Source organism: Gossypium hirsutum, chromosome A09 (assembly GCF_007990345.1).
Source record: "Gossypium hirsutum isolate 1008001.06 chromosome A09, Gossypium_hirsutum_v2.1, whole genome shotgun sequence".
Classification (NCBI taxonomy): Eukaryota; Viridiplantae; Streptophyta; class Magnoliopsida; order Malvales; family Malvaceae; genus Gossypium; species Gossypium hirsutum.
In genome coordinates this window covers 17,683,765-17,696,144 of record NC_053432.1, presented here as the reverse complement: position 1 = coordinate 17,696,144, position 12,380 = coordinate 17,683,765, and the positions used below count along the sequence as shown (strand labels likewise).

The window sequence follows — 12,380 nt, the reverse complement described above, 5'->3', positions numbered from 1 at the left end:
ATTTGGTTAGCATCTCCTCAAGGTTCGGCTTTTTCTCCTACTGGTATGGTGGTTGTGAAAGCCTGGAAGGGGTGGTGGATTCTGATTTCCTTGGCCTCCCCATGAAAATTTTGGGTGATTCCTCCAACCTGCATTGTAACTATTGCTATAAGGATTGTTTTGAGATCGAGGATTATTACCAATGTAATTTAACTGCTCGTTCTCCATGATGTGGCCATAAGGTGGGTATTCTGAATTGCTCGATCCACCTTCATTTGCTTCGCACTACATTACTGGGTGAACCTGTGAAGAGCTAAGAAAACCATCAATTTTATTATTCAAGAGTTCTACCTGATTAGAGAGCATTGTGACTAAATCACCATTATAAACGCCGACTATTTTCGTTCGCTTTGTCCTCATGACTTGCCACTGATATTTATTTAGTGACATCTTCTTTATAAATTCATAGGCATCTTCAGGTGTCTTACTATTAATGGTTCCTCCAGCGACTGCATCAATCATCTACCAAGTTGAAGGATTCAGGCCAGTATGAAATGTTTTAACCTATAGCCAAAGCAGTAACCCATGGTGAGGGCACCTTCTCAAAAGATCCTTGTATCTCTCCCATGCATCGTAGAGTGTTTCTAAATCCATCTACACAAAAGAAGAGATATCATTACGTAATTTAGTAGTTTTAGTCGGTGAAAAATATTTTAGTAAAAACATTTCGGTTATTTGTTCCGAAGTAGTAATTGACCCTTGTGGTAACGAGTTCAACCACTATTTAGCTTTGTTCCACAACGAAAAGGGAAACAACCAAAGACGTATGGCATCATCAGAAACGCCATTGATTATAAATGTATCGCAGAATTCTAGGAAATTCGCCAAATGAGCATTTGGATCCTCATCCTGCAAACCGTCAAACTGAACAAACTGTTGTATCATTTGATTTACGTTAGGTTTCAGTTCAAAATTATTTGTGGCAATAGCAGGTCTAACTATACTCGATTCAGTTCCTGTTAAAGTTGGTTTAGCATAATCATACATAGTGCGTGGAGCAGGATTCTGATTTCCTGGATTAATAGCAATCGCATGAGGTATCAGGTTTTCCTGATTTTTAGCCATATCCTTGGTCGTGGTTTGAATATCGTCCTCTTGCTCATTCGCTGTGTATCTTAAGCTTTGCTTTATATCTCTTTGGTTTTTACGAACTATACAATCGATCTCACTATCCAAAAGTAATGGTCTTGACGGGTTTCCTCTAGTCATAAACTATAAGAACCTGCTAGAAAAAGGGAAAAAGAAGAATTAGTAAAAAAATTAGAATAAAATTTAAATTGCAGTAAAAGTAAATGGCTAAAGTAATAAAAATTGAGTGTTCTTAATATCTTAGTTCCCTAGCAACGAAACCAAAAACTTGATACGTGATGTTCGTGATAGGTTTTAAATATTTTAATGAATCATTCTTGAAACTAACTATTATCACGATGAAGGGAAGTGTACCTATTGAACTGTAGTATAGCTTTAGCAAGACCAGATTATCGAACCCAAAGGAACTAAAAGTACTAGTATCAACTTTCTTTTTATTATCTAACCTAAAAAATAAAAGGGTTTTGTTTATCTAACTAATAAATTTAACTAAGAAATGACAGAAAAGAAATTTGGGGAAAATACTTTTTAGAAAACTCGATTGATGAAGAAAATACCTAAGGAAAAATCCACCTAGACTTCACTTGTTATTTGACTTTGAATCAGACGATTTATTCATTCAACTTGTTCTGTAGAAATCCCTAAGTTATATTATTATCTCTCTCGAGACTAACAACGTCTAACCCTAGTTTGAATAATTGAAATCTCTTTCTAATTAATGCCCTAGGGTTGCATTAACTCGATCTATGGATCCCCTTATTAGGTTTCACCCTAATCCGGCAAAATCTTGTCACCTTATCTCTAGGCGCGCAACCAACTTCACTTAATTATGAAAAATTTACTCTTAGACAGGGTCTATTCCTCCTCTGAATAAGAGTTTAACTTGAATCAATATCTTGGAATATCAAAACAAGAATTAAGAACAAGTCAAATTTTTATCATACAATTCAGATAATAATAACAAGATCCATCTTAGATTTCATTCCCCTTAGGTATTTAGGGGTTTTAGTTCATACTAATGAAAGAACACATCTCAAAAGAATAAAAATAACAAAACATAAGAAAACCCAAAACTCCTGGGGGAATTTAAAGGGAGATCTTCAGTCTTGATGGTGAATCCAACATCTGAGATGGATCGATCGGATTTCCTTGAGCAATTCCTTACTTCCTCCTTTGCGTCCCCCGTCTTAGTGCCTCCTCAGGTGTTTAAATAGGCTTTGGAATGCCTAAGAGCCCTCAAAATTGGCCTTTTCCGAATTGGACTAAACTTGGGCTCGGCAGGGACACGTCCGTGTGACACGCCCGTGTACGATTGCTTAAGGCCGTGGTCAAGTGTTAAATGGGCACGGGCTTGTGATCTACCCATGTAAATCGTGCTTTGACCTTGCCAAAGGGACACGGCCGTGTGGTCTGCTTGTGTGAGGAAGTCCAGGCCATGTTGATTTCATACGTTAGCCTATTTTCTCCATTTTTGGCCTATTTCTCGTTCCTTTCACTCTTCTACGCTCACCTAAGTATCAAACATTAAATTAAGGCTTTAGGAGCATCGAATTCACCAATTTTAAGGAAAAATTATCCATAAAATGTGCTAAGCATGGGATAGAAATATGTATAAATTATGGTTTATCAATATGCCATGTTTTGACACGGCCTAGACACACGAGAGTGTCTAAAGCTATGTGCGGTCTATTCACACGGGCATGTGACCTCTGTAACTTTGAAAATGTTTAATTTTTGAAAAAAAATTTATGATCGGTTTAGTCTTGACCCTTTTCTAAAGCATGTTTAAGGTATCGATGATCTAAATAAGGGACACTATATTAATGTTTGATCTTTGATCTTATGATATTTGTGAAATCAATGTTAAATGTTCCAATTTGTCCGGTAACGCCTTTAACCCTAGTCCGCGATGGATACAGGTTAGGGGTGTTACATGTGACCCTTGTATGTTTGAAATTTTTTGAAGTTTCCAAATTTTTGTATGTTATTGGTTTAGTCCCGAACCACTTTTATTGTATGTTTAAGGCCTCGTACGCCTTTATAAGGGACAATGTGATTGTGTTGAATGGTATTTGAATATAAATGCATAAATGTATGTATTATTTATGAAAAATGATGTGTATTGATCGATAATACCTTGTAACCCTATTCTAATAGTGAATATGGGTGAGGGGTGTCACATTTATTGGTATCAGAGCTACAATTTAGTCGATTCTCTGACTAATGTAGCGTGTGTGTGAGTCTAGCTATACATGCCATATATATATTCTGTGATAATGTGATGATTCCTAACAGCTTAAATTGTGTCTTTGTATAGTAATGGATCTCGAACGAGCTGTGGCTAATGAGGTAGAGAGTAATGCGCCCGCTCCTTCTCAAGGAGCAGTGCCATTAGACTCTAGACCTATAACGAGTAGCCACGAGGGAGAGGCTAAACAAGCTTTTTTCCAGTTGATGAGTGAATGGTTCATAGAGTTCGTTAAAATGAATCCGACTGCTTAGTAACCTCCAAACCCACTTGTTCCTAAACAAATCCCTATTATACCTCAAGTTATAGATCTGATATGATTGAAGATAAGATTCGAAAACATGAGGCTGAAGAGTTTCGAGCTACTATTGATGATGATGCAAAAAGAGCTGATTTTTGGCCCGAAAATATTATTCGGGTATTTGATGAATTGTCTTGTACTCCTGATGAATGTATCAAATGTGTTGTATCTTTGCTGAGAGATAACGCGTACCATTGGTAGAAAACGTTAATATCTGTGGTTCCTAAAGAACGGGTTACTTAGGAGTTCTTTCAGTCTGAATTTCGAAAGAAGTACGTCAGTCAAAGGTTTCTCGATCAGAAGCATAAAGAGTTTTTGGAGTTGAAACAAGGCCGGATGGCTGTCAAAGAGTATGAAAGAGAATTCATACGTTTAAGCAAGTATGCTCAACAGTATCTGTCTACTGAGGAGATTATGCGTAAACGGTTTGTTGATAGGATGAACGAGAATATAAAACTATTAGTTGGGATTCTTGAATTGAAAGAATTTGTCGTTCTAGTTGAAAGAGCTTGTAAAGCCGAGGTTCTTAGCAAAGAAAAGAGAGAAGTAGATTTAGAAGCTAGAGACTCGAGAAAAAGATCGATGAGTAAGCCATATCATTCTTCGTCAAAGAAATCCAGAGATTCGTACTCTCGCCCAAATACTTTAAATGAATATTTGAACAGAGATTGTAGAAAACAATACTCAGATTCTAAAGCTCAAGCGACATCAGTAGCAAGTGTTGGCAGTGTGAAAGACAACAAACCCGAATGTCAATATTTGGAGAATGCTGGAATAAAAATAACAAAGCTTGTTATAAATGTGGCTTGTTAGATCACTTCATCCGGGATTGCCCTAAGCCAGACGAGAAAGATAAAGTTCATAATATGAGACCGAGTAATACGACTACTAGAGGGAGACCACCTCGAAACATTGGAAATACAAGTGGTAATCGAGGTATTGCGAGAGATTCTGCTGTTAGATCTGATGCACGAGCACCTGCCCGAGCTTATGCTATTCGTACAAGGTAGGAGGCATCATCGCCAAATGTTATCATCAGTACTTTCACTCTGTATGATACTAATGTGATTGCACTGATAGATCGAGGATCAACTCATTCTTATATATGCATGAATTTAGTATTTAGTAAGACTTTGCCGGTAGAGTCTACTAAATTTATGATTAGAGTATTGAACCCCTTAGGCAAATGTGTTCTGGTTGATAAAGTCTTCAAGAATTATCCGTTAATGCATCAAGATTTTTGTTTTTCACCTAATCTGATGTTGTTTCCATTCGATGAATTTGATGTGATTTTGGGTATGGATTGGCTAACAATGCATAGAGCAATAGTGAAGTGTACACGAAAGACAATAGAATTGAAATGCCAGAATAATGAGACTATTAGAATTGAATCTAATGATTTGAATAGTTTTCCAGTTGTGGTCTCATCTATGTTAGCTCAGAGAATTGTGAGAAAGGGGTGTGAAGCTTATCTTGCTTATGTACTTGATACAAAAGTGACAAAAACAAAGATTGAATCAATACCAGTTGTGTGTGAGTATCCAGATGTATTTTCCCAAGAGTTACCGGGCTTACCACCTTTCAGGGAGGTTGATTTTGGTATTGAATTAGTACCGGGAACAATGCCGATATCAATAGCTCCGTATAGAATGACCCTGACAGAGTTAAAAGAATTGAAAGCTTAGTTGCAAGAGTTGACAGACAGCGGTTTTGCTAGACCGAGTTTCTTTCCTTGGGGTGCACCGGTGTTATTTGTGAAAAAGAAAGATGGCACGATGAAAATGTGTATTGACTACAAACAGCTGAATAAAGTGACCATAAAGAACAAATACCCTCTATTTTGGATTGATGATTTGTTTGACCAATTAAAATTGGCAACAATATTTGCAAAAATTGATTCGAGATTAGGTTATTACCAGTTGCGAGTGAAAAACTCGGATGTACCAACAACTGCATTTAGAACAAGGTACAAAAACTATGAATCTCTTGTTATGCCTTTTGGACTAACGAATGCACCTGCTATTTTTAGGAATTGATGAACCGAATTTTTAGGCCATATTGAGACTGATTCATAGTTGTGTTTATTGATGACATTTTAATTTACTCTCGTGATGAATCCCAACATGCCGAGCATTTGAGAATCTTGTTACAAACTTTGAGAGATAAATAGTTATTTGTGAAGTTCAACAAATGTGAGTTTTGGTTAAAAAAGGTTGGTTTTCTGGGACATGTAGTTTCAGCGATGGGTACCTAAGTGGACTCTAACAAAATTTTCGCAATTATAGATTGGAAGCCTTCGAGAAATGTATCTGAAGTCCAAAGTCTTCTGGGACTAGCTGGCTATTATAGACAAATTACGAAAACCTTTTCAATGATTGCGACTCTGATGACGCGAATGCTTCAAAAAGATGTTAGATTTAAGTGGTCAGAAAAGTGTCAACAGAGTTTTGAATAGTTGAAATCATTGTTCACAGAGGCCCTAGTGTTAGTTCAGCCTGAGTCGGGTAAAGAATTTGTAGTTTTTAGTGATGCATCATTAAATGGCCTGGGTTGTGTTTTGATGCAGGGAGGCAAAGTTATATCTTATGCCTCGAGGTAGTTGAAGCCACATGAAAAGAATTCTCCAACGCATGATCTTGAGTTAACCGCTATAGTGTTCGCATTGAAAATCTGGTGTCATTACTTGTTTGATGAGAAATGTCATATTTATACCGATCACAAAAGTTTGAAATATCTAATGACTCAGAAAGAATTGAATTTGCATCAGCAAAGATGGTTAGAATTGCTAAAAGACTATGAATTAGTGTTTGATTATCATCCAGGGAAAGCAAATGTAGTTGCTGAGGCGTTGAGCCAAAAGTCCTTATTTGCTTTGCGTACTTTGAACACACAATTAACATTGTCTGACAATTGTTCGATAGTAGCTGAATTAAAAGCGAGAACGTTATTTCTACAACATATTTATGAGGCTAAAAAATTTGATAATAAATTGCAAGCAAAACGAGCTCAATGTGAGTTGATTTTTGATTTCGAGTTTTGAATAGGGCCTAATGACTGTTTGATGTTTCGTGTTAGAATATGTGTACCAAGAAATTTTAAGCTTATTCAGAAGATTCTAGACAAAGCACACAGTAGTTGTTTATCAGTACATTTGGGAAGCACGAAACTGTATAACGATTTGAAACAACTTTATTGGTGGCATGTCATGAAACAAGACATCTCAGAATTTGTTTCGAAATGTTTGATTTATCAACAAGTCAAAGCTGAGCATCAAGTGCCACCAGGTTTATTACAACTAATTAGGGTTCCTGAGTGGAAGTGGGATCGAGTAATAATGGATTTCGTATCAGGTTTGCCCTTATCTCCAAAAAAGAAAGATGCAATCTAGGTGGTTGTTGACAGATTGAAGAAATCGACTCATTCCATTCCTGTACGCACAGATTATTCACTTGATAAATTGGCTAAGTTATATATCACAGAGATTGTTCGGTTGCGCGAGTGCCACTATCTATTATTTTGTAAATCACATGGCCAAACAGACGCCCGTGGCGAAGGCCCGTGTCCCTCACATGGCTACGACATGCCCATGTGTAAGAACTTGGACATTTTGTTTCTGACGTCAGCATCCTTAAAATGTCACACGACCATGCCACACGCCCATGTACTAGGCCGTGTCCTTCACACGGTTGAGACACACAGCTGTGTCTCTACCCGTTTGTTTACTACCATGCATACAGACTTGAAATTTTTACGTGCAGGGGACACACGGCCGAACCACACACCAATAGGGCAAATCGTGTGTCACATACAGCCTAGACACATGCCCATGTGTCAACCCATGTGGATAATATGTGGCCATTTACCAAGCCTTATTGCCACCCTTACATACATATGTCTATACAAAACCAACCAATACAAAACAAACATAACTCATACAACTAAATCAGCCATAATAGACATTAATTCAACCATGAAAATGCATCCTTTATAAAATCAAAATGAATGTTAGCCATTGTTCGAGACTCAATACAAAATAAGGGATTTGTGCCACCTAAGCCATCACAATTGGCCAATTCTCAAGACACAAAATAATAAAGCCCAAGCCTTATACATGCCATATTCAGAAATATAAATCAAACTATATCGAATACTTCGATTTGATAATGTGATTGATATCTCCAACTTTTTTTGGTGCTTAAGTTAGCTAGGCGACACTATAAGAAAGTGGATAGAAGAGCGGGTAAGCATATAGCTTAGTAAGTTGAACATAAATAAATATACAATAATAATTCTACCATTTATCAACAAATTCATGATACCAAAGTAGGCATAAGCATAACTTGCCCTTCACTCCATACAAATCACATAGCCTATTCTATAGGTTCACATCTTATATATATGTATCATTAGGTACCTGTAATACTCACAATAGGGTTATACTTTCCTCATTAACATAAGTTCATAACGTTCGCCGTTGAACCACTTGGAACACTACCGGATATTCATTGAGCCTCAAACGTGGTGATGGTGCCGACGCCATGTCCCAGACATGGTCTTACACAAGCTCTAGCATATCGATGCCAATGCCATGTCCCAGACATGTCTTACACTGGCTTACATCTCGAGGCTGATGCATCTTTCAGACTTGTCTTACACTAGCACTCGTCTCAATGTCGATGCCATGTCCCAGAAATGTCTTACACTAGCTCTCATAATGTGGTCGATGCATGTCCCAGACATGTCTTACACTAGCTTACACCAGTGACCCAAATGTCATGGCAAGAATATCCGATTTACTTCCTAAGGCTCCAATGGGAATTCTACTATCTCAATGATCATTACACATTCTCAATTCCACAATCAAGCAATCCATGTCATATCTATTTAATGACAATTTAAACACATATAGTACCAATGTATTTGTATTATTTACATACAACTTACCTTGGATTACAAAATGTACACTACTAGTTGGTTTAGTTAATTTGCTTGGCTTTCCCCCAGTCTTGGTTCGGATTTGGAAATTCTTGATCTATATTAGAAAAATACACTCATTTAGTCACTAATTACAATTAGGCAATTGAAAATTCACATCTTCTGTAAAATGACCATTTTGCCCTTAGCTTTGGCAAAATGACCATTTTACCCCTATGCTCAAAAATTTATTTTTATCAAATTTTCTCGCATCTTAAGCCTAATCAAACCCTTTTTACTTTTATAGAAACTCTAAATTTCCACTATTTCACACATTTTTCACTTATTTCACAAGCTTTGCAAAACGGTCCTATAAGGGTTTTCATAAGAAATCCTTTCACAAAAGTTGTTTATAAGACACCCAAGATTCATTTTATTCTATAAAATTTCAAAAAATTCCATAAATACTCTCATGGTCAAACCCTAAACTCTTAATCATTTTGCAACATAGACCTCTCATTTGAAAGCTCATGCTTCAAGGGTCTCAAAAATGCAAAAATAATTAACAAAGGGTATGGAAATCACTTACTTGTGAGTCAACTAAGTAGATGAAAATTTTGAGCTTTCAAACCTCCTTCAATAGCTGATTTTTGGTGGTGTATGGGAGAAGAAAATAAAAAATGACAACTTTTCTTTATTTTACTCAATTTGCTAATGTCATCAAAACCTAACACTTTGAGTAATTGATTTCCTTGTCTCACGGCCGACTATGCTTTATTTTAAGGGTCTATTTGCCCTTTAAAGACCCTCAATTTATGGTTCATGGAAATTTAACACCCTTAGCTATCAATTCAAGACTTTTGCACTTTTGCGATTTAGTCCTTTTTCACAGCTGGGCTCATAAACGCTAAAATTAATCCACCAAATTTTTCATGCACTCCTATAATCATACTATGACTCAAAAATAATAAGAAAATAATTTAATCAACTCCAGATTTGTGGTCCCAAGACCAATATTCTGACTAGGCCCTAAATCGGGCTGTTACGTTTACAAATAATGCAACAAATACCATTCTTTAAATGCTTGACATTGCATGTATGGTAAGTATATATAACTAATGTGATGTTGTACCATGTATTTAAATGTTTACATTTGTATTATGAATGATACCTTAATTATTCCATGAGTATGTGATTGGTGCTATGAGCATCGAAATTGACACTACGAGCAAGCTCAACGAAAATGTGGTATCGAGGAAATCTCGTAGGAATAATTTAGGATACAATATGACATGTCACTAGGAATTATGTGATATGAACTCATTGAGTTTTGGTCTGAGTTTGTGATATATATATGACACATGTTTTGGTCTTCAGGTACTGGTTTCGTATATTCAATTGATGGCGAGGTAGGTCGACATGTGTTGCGAATACCTGATAGCCTGTATGAGCAGTCCTGTGAGTAGCTCGTAAGCGAGCAACATGTGATGTGAGATATGAAGTAGCATTGGCTACATATGAGGCATTTAGGTGCAAGCTTCTGATGTGTCCAATAGTATTCCGAGTGAGTGTTTAAGGGTAGAAAATGGCTTGGAAAATAGCCTAGAAATTGTCCACATGGTTAGACACACGGACATGTGTCTACACTGTCTGTGACACACGGCCTACCCCATGGGCATGTGATCCGACCGTGTGTCTCCTACACCCTAATCATGCAAAACAAAATGCTAGTACTAAACACACGGGCAGGGACACGGTCATGTGTCTCATCCGTGTGAGGCACACGGTCTTAGGACATGTGCGTGTGCCCAAGCCGTGTGAAGTCTGCACTTAATTTTTGGAATTTAATTCGCCACACGGTCTAAGCACACGGGCGTGTGACTTGGCCGTGTGACCTTATTTTGTTGATGAGGTCATAGTTAGAGAGTTACACGGGCCTGTCCCAAGCCACCCCGGCGTCTATGGTCACACGGCCTACTCAGACGAGTTGTAACACCCCGTACCCGAGACCGTTGCCGGAGTCGGACACGAGGGGTTCACAGACTAAATTCGCTTACTATCGCAGTCCATTTTAAAATTTTCCAGGCAGTTGGCTAACTGCGACACTGTCACCTTAAAAATCATATCTTGAGTTTCACAACTCGAAAATCAGTTTCGTAATTTTTCCCTGAAACTAGACTCATATTTCCATCTACATATTTTTTTCTAGAATTTTTGGTCGGGCCAATTAGTACAGTTTATTAGTCAAAATCTCCCATGTTACAGGGATCGACTACACTGACCTTTGCGCATTACGACTTGGATATCTCCCTGCACAGAGCTTCAATACTGATGTCGTTTGTTTCTATAGAAACTAGACTCAGAGAGGAATCTATACATATATTTCATGACTCCTAATTATCTCTGGTTAATTTATAATGAATTTTCAAATTCGGAACAGGGAATCCAGGAACCGTTCTGGCCCTGTCTCACGAGAACCTGAATATCTCTTAACATACTGTCCATATGATCGTTTCGTTACTTTCCTATGAAAATAGATTCATCAAGGTTCGTTTACATAATTTATTCATTATTTAATTCCAATCCTACTATTTTTAGTGATTTTCCAAATCTACATCACTGCTGCTGCCAGCATCTGCCTTTAAGGTAGACTTTACCTATTTCATAGTTTCCATGATTCAACTAGCCCTTTTAGCATGAATAGCACAAATTATGATAGTGATTAACCATTCCATACCAAATGATTATAACATTATGCTCAAACATATATAAGCCATTTTCGCATGGCTATATACATTAACCAAAATATTCTTCCACCACTAGTCTATTTTATACATGCCATAAGATAATCCAAAACATAGCAGTACCAAACAGTGGATAGTGATAGTGTGACTAGTTGCTGACGATCCCCGAGCCTGTAGCTTCGCAATGAGATCTATAAAACAGAGAAAACAGAGTAAACGGAGTAAGCATTACAATGCTTAGTAAGTTTTAAGCAGTGTCAACAGATAACAATCAAATTATAACATAGTTGTTCGTATTTTTATTTCACTCTTCCTTCGGGCATACCATCCCTTTACCGAATATGCACATCTCATCATATACAATAGGCAGATAAACTTTCACATAAAAGTGAGCTCATGTGAAATAGATATATCGTATGATTTCACATAACCTCTCACTCTGATCCGATGTCACATAATCATAGGAATAGTCTCATAGATTGCTCTCGTATGCGTCACATAACTACCTTATGATTTAGTGCAAATCAAGCTCACATATAAACTTGGAGTACATACTTGTTTAACCTTTCGCATTGAATATATTTATAAGCAATTCTTATTACGAAGTCTTACCCGGACATAATCTCCACACGAAGTTATCGGGTCTTACCCGGACAAAATCCCCACACGTAGTCATCGGGTCTTTAGAGCTCGGATATAGTACGAGCACGAAGCTTACGGACATTAATCAGTGATAATATTCTCGCATAAAGCCTGCGGGGTTTTAACCCGGATATAGTACTGACACAAATGCCCTTCGGGACTTATCACATTCATCACATCGGCCATTAGGCCCTATCACATATATATACACTTTCACATTCATCACATCGGCCATTAGGCCTTATCACATATATACACTTTCACATTCATCACATCGGCCATTAGGCCTTATCACATATATACACTTTCACATTCATCACATCGGCCATTAGGCCTTATCACCTATATACACTTTCACATTCATCACATCGGCCATTAGGCCTTATCACATATATACACTTTC

At 37.3% G+C, this 12,380-nt stretch overlaps 1 non-coding gene across 1 annotated transcript; it reads left to right on the top strand.

Annotated features, from left to right (window-relative positions):
* Positions 1 to 559: 559 nt before the first annotated feature.
* Positions 560 to 666, top strand: LOC121207458 (small nucleolar RNA R71). The gene has a single exon (XR_005902549.1). It is a non-coding gene; the product is annotated as a small nucleolar RNA R71 (small nucleolar RNA).
* The last annotated feature ends 11,714 nt before the right edge of the window (positions 667 to 12,380 follow it).